Below are 9693 nucleotides of genomic sequence, written 5' to 3'. Positions count from 1 at the left end.
ATCTTCAGAAACTTGTTTTTCACCGCTTCCTGAAGCCTGAATATTTCACTGCATCCAAGCTCGCCTCCTCGCGCTGAGCCCTATTAGCTGGGAAGGAGAAGGGTACTGTGAGGGTGTGTCCCACCAGTCCCGAGGGCTCCACTAACCCTGGGGACTCCACTACCCCGGATAACTCACCTAGCCTACATCCTAATCCTTTTCCCACCCCGACCCCTGTTCCTACCCCATGACTCCCCCACCCCAGGTCCCAGACAAACCAGCCCTCCCCACCTCTCCCTCCATCCGGGTCCCCAGGTTACCCTCTCCTCTCGCTCAGCTCTTTAAACCATCCTTCCCCTCCATTGTCCTCTCTCGGGCGGCACCTCTCCACTTCTGCCCCGCCCTCTCCGAGGTAGGGTCCACGTTCCGCAGACCTCCGCTCTTTTCCCACTCTCCGATTGGCTCCCGCTGCCCGACGGCGCGGGACCGTGGGGAGGGGATCTGGAGCTCGCCCCGCCCCTTGCCGGTGGCCGGGGTGGGGCGGGGCCTCAGGATGACCCCGCCCCCGCTCGGGCGGGGCCGCGCTGGCAGGCGCTCCGGCGCTGAGCCGCTGTACCTAGGCTCTGCTCGGCTCCGGCTCGACTGCAGCTCCTGTGGGGGTGGGCGGCGGGGATGACAGCGGCGGGGGTGGCAGCGGCTGCGGCGCGGGACCGAGCGAGCGGCTAGCGAGCCGGGGAAAGAGGAGGAAGTATAGCCGCGGCCCGGAGCTCTGGAGTCAGCTGCCGCGCCGAGGACCGCCCCATTTTGCAGAGCGAGCCGAATCCGAACCTAAGAAGACTTCCCCGCCGGGCTCCGCGCCTCCTCGCCGGCGCCCTGCCCTGCCCCGCCTGTCCCAGACCCGGGTTCCGCCGGGACGCTCCCTGCCCTGCGGTCCGGGGCGTGTGGCCGGGGCGCCCCGAGCCCCAGACCCTAATCCAGTACACCGGCGAGGGACGCTCCTGGCCCACCATACGGCTCTAGGGTTAAGGGCTCATTCCCAGCCTTTCTATAGTGTGTGTTGGAGCTCCCAGCCCTCCGACTGCGGTTAAGACGGGGTGCCCCCAGCCCCGTGACTGAGTGCAAAGCAGCCCGGACGCCTCCAGACTCTGGTTGCCCGAAACCCGAACCTTCAGCTGCCTCCGATCCGGTGCTTCGGACCTGGGACCGTGCGAACATCCAGGAAACCCCGGCCCGGGTTCAGCGCCCCGTGAGGGGTCCAAGGCGGGCTGGATAGTCGGACTGAACCAGACCGGGCTGGTGCTTCGAGTCGAAGCTGCCACCTTCCTGCCGCCCCAGGCGAGGAGCTGAGCGCTTGCCCCCAAGAGAGCACAAGAGAGAGCCGAGAAGTGCAGGTGAGAGAGCCCCGGATGCCGGGCGGCCTCCGACCCCATCCCGGCAGCGCTGGGGCCACCTGCGGGTGTGCACTGGGTACTAGCTGCGGCTGGAACTGGCTAGGAGGGGGCGCGGGAAAGGGAGGAGGAAAAGGGAGAAAACGGGCACTTATTGAGCGCCCATTGTGTGCCGTTCCGCGCCCCACCCTTGCGCAAATGGCTCACTACTCCGTGTGATAGAAGGTGTTGTGTGCTGTTAAGAGCGCTTACAGATGGGGAAACTGAGGTTCAGCGGGGTTGATTGACCCTGCTCTTTTTACTCTGGTGCTGAGACTGGGGAGGAGTGTTATGCTGGAGAGGGAAAGGAGCAGAGAATGGAGAGAAAAAGAAAGGAAGTGCAGAGCCGCATGGCAGGAGGTGGGGTGGGGGGATCGAGGTGGGGGCCACTGGGGCATCGGAGAGCTGATCCTGAGGCTGGGACGTGGCTTCTGGCCTCTTTCCCTCCCACTCCATTGTCATGTCACCTCCCAGGAAAGGTGACCCAGAGTTGAGGGCAGAAGTGGGAAGCTTCCCAGTTCCACAGCTTCCCTCTCTGACAGAGCAGCTGCCCCTGTATCCTGTGTGCCAGACTCCAGTGTCTCTAAGACGCTCCGGAGGTCCTGACACGCTGCTTATCTGATGGGAGAACACACTGTAGAGGTCCCTAAGTCACAGCCCATCAGAACTGCAGGAGATACGGCCCCTCAGCACTCACCCAGCTCACATCCTTCACATTAGTAAGGGGGACACTGAGGCCTGAGGACAGGGGGTGCCAATTGCTGAGGTCCTAAAGCAAGTGAGTGGTTGAGCCAGAAGTACACTTGGAGAAAACCTTCCCAAACATCCTTCAAGGTGTCCACTCACCCTCCCAAGTTAGCATCTTCTGGGTGGCTGGCTGGGGTTTTCCCACCCCTGATGTGAGGTCTGGGTGACCCTGTATCAGGCTGTTGTGAGAATCTGTGTGCAAGGTGCTGAGGCCTGAGACAGACCAGCAGCCCCATAGCCTTTGGCCCCAACCTCAGGTCTGACCTCAGCCTCTCCTGGACAAGGGAACCCGCAAGACACCTCTGGTCCAGGCGGTGAGCGGGTTGCACAGGGTCTCAGAGCTGGGGCTGCTAGGGCTGGGGCCACAGTCTGAGGGTCTGGATTCCCAGGCAGGGGCTCCTTCTTCTGCCCCCCGGGGCTGTGCAGGGAGAGGCGCGTTGTGAAAGAGTGCTTGGTATGGACCCTGTGGGCTCTTGTTCTGGTTGGGGAGGGGGAGGGGATGTGGCCTAGGTAGGAACCCCGGTGGCCTTGGCCGGGACTGGTTAACCCCTGCTGTGCCCAGCTTCCTGGAGTCAGGGGGAATCCACCTTGGAAAGCCCCTGGGAGGTGGGGGAGCGTGGAGAGATCGGCTGGAGGCTGGAAGCTCAGTCCCTGGGGGTGGAGTGTTTGGGGGAACTGGAAGGGAAAGTGACTGAGGGGCTTGGGATTCTCCAGCCTCACCCCCACCATCCGTGGAGATTCAGATTCTCATAATAATCCCTGCATCTAAACAAAGCTGCTCTTTGATGAGATAATTTCACACCTGTGATCTCATTTCACGGTGGGGTGGAAAGGAGCTGGAACTTGGAGTGAGGCAGAACGGGGCTGGGGAGCCACCTGGGACCTTTTGCATGCATCCAGGGCTCCAAGCCTCACCTGTAAAATGGGGTCAAGGCAGGCTGTTTGTTACCTGCTCAGATAATGGAGCCATCACATCCGGCATACTGTCAATTGCTGAAGAATTTTTGCTGTTTGCCAAGACTGGGCTTGTTCCTAATGGCTGCCTTGTGCGGGAAGCTGGGGGGCAGAGACGTGAAACCTCCTGCGCAGGGCCTTGGAGTTTGCTTCAGGGACTGAGTGCTGACTGCGTACCAGGTGCCCTGGAAGCTACCCAGATGGAAAAGGCGTTGTGGTGACTAGCTCCCAATGGGGAGGGCTAAGCGGCACGGGCAGACGGCAGTGAGTCAGACAGACCAGGCGGCGTGAATCTGCTCTGATTCCTCCCACCGGCCATGTGGTGTTGGGCAAGTCACTTCACTCCTTTGAGCCCCAGCTGCTTCTCTGTAAATTAGAATTCCTCCTTTACAAGGTTGTTGTGAGCTTTAAATGAGATATAAATATACAGCACGTGGCCAGATAATTTATTTCCTTCCCTATAAGAAAAGGAAGCTTGGATTTTGACCAGGAAATCCAGAGAAATTCTCAGACTTGCCTTGGATTGGAATGGAGGCTACTGTTGCAGATTCACAGACATGGGTTTGCTCAGCTGTATGGGTCAGGCTACCCTATGCTACCTCCCTGGGCCCACAGCCCTCAGAAATCTGCTTGGGGACCCTGGCAAAGGGCTCTGGGTTCTGACCCCTCATCCCAGGGCTGCTGGCTTTCTTTGGGATTGTGGGGAGCGGGTGTTCATTCCCTCTGGCCTCCCTAGGCACAAAGGTGCGGTGAATAATTTATGGCTCCCCTCGCTGCGAGGCGGGCTTAGGGAAATTGCTGTGTGCTCGGCTGAGCTTCTGAACCCCACCAGAGGAGGCAGGTGGTTCCCGTCAGTGCTAGACAAAGTCTCAGATACGGGGGGAAAGGGGCGACAGGAAGAAAGTGACCTAATATCAACCCCAGCTCTCTTACTGGGGGGCAAGGTGGACCCGCAGGAAACAGTGGAAACCAAGCTATAAATGAACCAGGCTCAAGCTGTGGGCCTCCGATTCCAAATGGGTCAGGAGGGGTGGCAGGGAGAGGCTCTTGGGGACTAGAGTAACCCAGAAGGCTTTATCAAGGAGAAAGGGGTCTGGGCTAAGGCTAGAGGCAACTTGCCTTAGAGAGTAGGGGTCCCGACATCAGTTCAAGGTTGAATTCTGGCTGTGCCACTCACTCACTGGGAGACTGTGAGCAAGACACCTGACCCAGCCAGGCCTCTGCTCGCTCCTCTGTAAAATGAGGGTAGTTACGGGTGACTGTGAGGTCATATATGTAAAGCAGATGGCACGAAATGTACTTAATGAAAGGGTGTTTCACTGTGAACGAGAACCGTGAGGTGGGCTAATGGTGGAGAAGGTGGGATGGTATAATAAGCAGGGAGGTGGGGAGAACTCTGGGATGATGATGGTGGATCTGTGGGGTCAGAGAGGGGTGTGGAGAAGAGGGATGGGTGAGTGACCAGATGGTGGAGGGCCTTGAATGCCAGACAGAATTCATATTGCAGAAAGCACCATGGGGCCCCCATTGAGAACCCTCTGTGACTCCTTCTTACCAGTAAGATGGAGACCAGGCCTCTTTGTTGTGCATTCAAGGCCTTGCCCATTGCAGCCACTGCATGGACCCCTGGTCATTGCTCACCACTGTCTCCTAAACACATCATGTGTGGTCCCTTTGTTTATGGGGCTCCTCCGGTCATCCATACCATCCTCCGCTCTGCTCACTTCCACACTTCCACATCAGTCAAGGCCTAATTCAGGTCATAAATCCCCCCAGAAACATTCCTGGATTACCCAACCCTCTGGTCACACCCTCTCTGAATCTTTAACACTTCACAGTACTAGTAATAAACAATACCTACCATTGCATCACATTTTACAGTTTGTAAAATGCATCTACATTAATAATATTGTGATGATGATATGAACAATTGCTAATGTTCTTGAGAACTTACTCTGAGCCAGACACTGTGTTAAGTGTTTTACAGATCCTCTCATTCACAACTCTGGGTGGTAGCTATTGTTACACCCTGGAAGACAGGGCTCAGAAAGGTACATTGTCTTGCCCAAGGTCACACAGCTAGACAGTGGGGAGTGTCAAAAAGAGCGTACTACGCAGGTAAAAAGCCTGGAAATGAGCCTTCTTCTCAGGGCTAGGGAAGGACAGTGCTGGGTTGAGCAGAGGGCCTTGGGCTCTGCACTGGCTGACTGTGTGACTTGGGGTGAATCAGACCCATGCTGTGGTCCTGTTTCCCCGGGTCTGTGGTGAGGGGGATGGTGTCTGAGCTTCCAGAGCTCCAGCCTTCTGCAGTGTCCTTCGTGACCCTGGAAGGTAGGGGAGGAGACCACAGCCTCAGGGCCAGAGGATGTGGTGTGATGGGTGGCTGTGATTTTTGGCCTGGCCACTGTCTGGGCCAGCAGGCTCTGTAGTTAGCTGCTGCCTCCCCCGAAGGAGGGTGGCGGCCAGGGCTGCTGGCAGCATGGTCATTAGCTGGGCAGAGAGGACCCTGTGATTGGGAGCCGCCTGGGCCAGGCCAGGTTGGCAGGGCTGGAGGCAGGCCGGCCCTGGCCACGGTGGGGTCATCGGCAGGGCAGCTGGCCGGGCAGCTGCTTCTCCTCCCTTTGCAGCCTCCAGGGCAGTACCCGCGGGGCACCAGAGCTTTGTAGGCCAAGGCTTGCCCTTCTTCCTGTGGCGGTCATGGGAGTGCAGCAGTGAGGAATCTAGCCAGGCCTGAAGATGCCTCCTTCCAGAAGCTTCCAGGACTCCTCCGCTACAGATCCACAGCCGTCACTCGCCTACTGTGGTCTGTGGGTTGGACTTGTGTAGATCTGCTTCCTTTGCCAGCCAGTCAGAAATAGATTCTCTGCCACCCCAGTTCTCCCCTCCGCCCCCCAGAGTGCCTAGCAGGGTGCCTGGCGCAAAGTGGCTGCCCCCACCCCTACCCAGGAGAGGCAATGCGAGCTGCCCCTTGGGCAAGTCGCTCAACCTTTGTACCTCTGCCGCCTTCTCTGTAAAGTGGCACTGGCAACCACAGTGTTGTGAGGGTTAAATGAGACAACGGGCGGCAGGTGCCAGGCCTGACACACAGGTGGGTACTCTGTCAGCGGGAGTCCCCTTGCCCATCCCTTCAGTAGCTTCGTGATCAAGTGACTCAGTAAGAAGCTGATGGAAGAGCCCATCCAGTGAGGCCGGGAGGGAGGATGTGCCAGGCAGCAAGGAGGGCTTCCCAGAGGAGGACACTTGGCCGCCTGGGGGGGACTCTGTCAGATGGGATTGGGAGAGCTGCCATTCCCACCGCCTTCCCAGTGAGCAGGCCCCAAGCTAAGGGACCTGGTTCTTCTCAGGCCTTAGCGGCAGGAGTGACGCCGTTGGGAGGAGCCATCTGGGGTCCAGGTAGCAGATGCTGCGACGTGCTAGAAGATTCCTTCAAGGGCAGCAGTGTTCATTTGGTCTCCCCCTCCCCCTGCACACACACATGATTACACATTACAAAACGTAACATGATGGGAGGTTTTGGTCTGTGGGGGAAATAGACATTCAACAAGTAAACACAGATACCAAACTTCCAAATTGTGAAGAGTGAGCTCCCAAGGCGGGGGCCGGTCCCATCGACATCTGTAGATGGTGGTAGAGGGCAATGCTCAGATCACAGCCCGAGTGCACGCTTACTAGCCGTGTGACTTGGGCAAGTGATTTAACCTCTCTGGGCCTCAGTTTCCCCATCTGTAAAATGGGGACAGTTTTAGTTGTGGTGAGGATTAAATGCATTATACATGTAAAACACTCAGAAAAATACCCAGTGCATGATAAGCACTCTGCATATTAGCTGTTGTTGCCTGTATCTCCTAGCAGAGTCTGAAAGGACAGGTGCTCAGGAAGTGCATATGGAATGAATCCCAGGCACAGGGCGGCTGCTCTGTGTAATGAATGAATGAACGACCTCATCAGGAGGGGAGAACGCAGAAGCAGTGACGACACTGAATGTGACAGAATGTGGCAGAGAAGGCCAGGGGCTGGGTTTGTCCAGTGCTGGGCAGGGAGGGAGTCAGGAAAGGCTTCCTGGAGGTGGTGCTCCTGGCGCTAAGTTGGAAAGTATCATTTAACACGCATGTGCGCACACGCACCCGGGCACCGCTGTGAGGTCAGCACGAGGCATGAGGTCAGAGAGGAGTGGCTCCTGTCCAGGGTGGCTGGCTAGGAGGAGCGTCTGGGCAGACCCCACGTCTGCTGGACTCCACAGGCCTCCCTCTTCCCACCACCCCACGCTGTCTTGCCATCTGTGATATTCTGCTGGAGGGCACAAGGAAGGCAGGTGGGAGGAAGTGTGGGCCGAGGTCTGAGAGTCCCAGCTCTTCCCAGGCCTAGAACCAAATCTCCTACAGAAAAGAATAAACAGGCCTCACTCGGAGTTCTTTTATCTTCTTGCTCCCAAACACGCCCACCGGCGGAGGTGGTCTTCCAGCATTAATCCTACAGCTGTTTAGCTTTTGAATGAGTGAACTCTACTAAAGAGGAAAAAAAAGGCCATGAAGAATTCGCCTCACCCTCCCACCCAGGAGGCTCAAAGGGAAAGTTTTCTTCCACTGACAAGGGAGCCAGGACCCCCCAAGTATCTTAAAGGAGTTCACCTCTGAAGTCAGGGTCCCCTCATGTTGCCTACACTCGGTGGCTGGTGGTGGGGCCCCGAGGACACGACCTCAGCCCTTACGTTTTGCCTGTTTTTTGCCCCTCTCGTAAATGGGTCAGAGTAACAAAGCCCTTCTTTCCTTCAAGAGGTGTGGGGTGGGAGAGGTTGTAGTGGGCATCTGGGCTCACGGCTCTCAAATTTGCTGCACACATTAGAATCATCTAGGGAACTTTTAAAAATTCGGGCAAGCCCGCGTGCCTAGAGCCTGTGCTCCACAACAAGAGAAGCCACCACAATGAGAAACCCGCGTGCAGCAAGGAAGACCCAATGCAGCCAAAAGTAAATAAATAAATTTATTAAAAGAAAAAATTTGGGCAAGACCCAGGCATCAATAGTTTTTAAAGCTTTGCAGGTGATGTCAAAGCACAGCCAAGATTCAGAACCACCTGGCCACCTCCTGCAGCATGCCTCCTACAGCATCCCCAGACTATACTTGCACATCCCCAGGACCTGGAGCTCATTGCTTCCAGGCTGCTCCCTCCTCTGCGGTATTGCTCTCCCTGGAGAAACAGGGAAGTGGAAAGACTTTGCAATCCGATAAACCTGGGTTCCAACACCCCTCTGCTCTCTGCTTGGGTGTCTTCTCTGAGCCTCAGTGTCCTTGTCTGAAAACAGGAATAACAATAATCTCTCATAGAGACCAAATGAGGCCGTGCGCAGAAGGCACCGGTGGTGCAGTACCGGACACGTCGGCAGTGTGCAGTAGAAGGTCACAGACAGTGGCAGAGTCTGCTGGACTCGGACCCTGGACCCCCCTGCAGTGCTCTCTCTAGTGCCCCAACCACCTGAGGCTGGCGGGGGAAGGATCAACACCCAGTCTTGGGGCCCTTCCCATCCCCCTTCTCTCTAAGAGATAAGGCAGCAAGCATTTTGTCTTGCTTGGTTTTGTTTAAATGGCCAAAGAGTCAGGCTCTCCTTAACAATGAAGCCTTGTCTGGATCTGCTTGTTTGTCCAACTCGGACACCCAATTGCGCCACCCACTTGGGGCCCCCGTCCCACCTGGGAGAACTGAAGAACGCCAGAGGGTTTTTTTCATCTCGGGGGAGGGTACTGGGGAGACACTGGAGGCCTCTGTGTGGCCCTCACCAATAATTGACCCCATTTAAGTCAGCTGTCTCTGTTGAAAGCCAATCCAATAAAATTATTTCAAGGTAGCTACCAGGATGGGTTTTGGAGGCATAGAAAGTTGAATTTGAGTCCTGGCTTTGTCACTTACTGGAAATATGACCCTGGGAGAGTCATTTCAGCTTTTTGAGCGCCCGTTTCCTCTTCTGTAAAATGCACAAATAGGGCATACCTCCTTGGCCTCCTTGGGGGGGTTTTAAGAAGTGAATGCAGTGCTTGGTGTGTAGTGCACAGTGCCTACCATACAGTGAGCGCTCACACTGGCTGTGGCTGTCCTCACTGAACTCTGCCTCCTGCCCCTCCCTTCATGGCCTGCTGGGCCAGGCCGGGCTGAGACAGTGGAGGCCTGCAGGATTAGGATGGGGCACCGCTGCAAACCGCGATTGTGTAATCATTTGTTCCATGCACATTTAAAGGAGGCTCTGAGGGCGAGGAGAAGACTGCAGAAAGGGGCCACCGGCGATAGTACCTGGTCTCTGCTCTGGCCCCGCCAGAGAGGGTATATCAGCCCAGGGTGAGCTGCTCCAGACAGTGGGGTGGAGCAAACCAACAAAGGGAGTGCAGCACCTGGGGGCAGTTACCTCCCAGAGCTGCAGTTGCCCTGGAGGAGGGTGTCAGCTGTATGGACAGAGGCTGTGGCCAAGGGACCCTGTTAACCCAGGAGACCTGGCAGGGGAATAAAACCTCCACTCTCTTTCCTCCTTCCTCCAGTCTCCCACTGGGGCTTCCCTCTGGGTGAACCTTCTGGAAGCCAACGACACATTAACCCAAGG

The 9693-nt window shown here is 56.7% G+C and overlaps 1 protein-coding gene across 1 annotated transcript in view; it reads left to right on the top strand.

Annotated features, from left to right (window-relative positions):
• The first annotated feature begins 633 nt into the window (after window positions 1-633).
• The window catches only part of GDPD5 (glycerophosphodiester phosphodiesterase domain containing 5), a 92399-nt gene continuing 83339 nt past the window's right edge, over window positions 634-9693 (top strand). The window contains exon 1 of the mRNA XM_022593846.2: window positions 634-1370. The gene's annotated coding sequence lies outside the window, so the exon portion shown is untranslated. The remainder of the gene's footprint in view (window positions 1371-9693) is intronic.

Source organism: Delphinapterus leucas, chromosome 7 (genome assembly GCF_059928025.1).
Source record: "Delphinapterus leucas isolate spDelLeu-1000000601 "Yukka" chromosome 7, BTC_Dleu_Yukka2, whole genome shotgun sequence".
NCBI lineage: Eukaryota > Metazoa > Chordata > Mammalia > Artiodactyla > Monodontidae > Delphinapterus > Delphinapterus leucas.
This window is presented reverse-complemented; position numbering and strand designations above follow the sequence as displayed.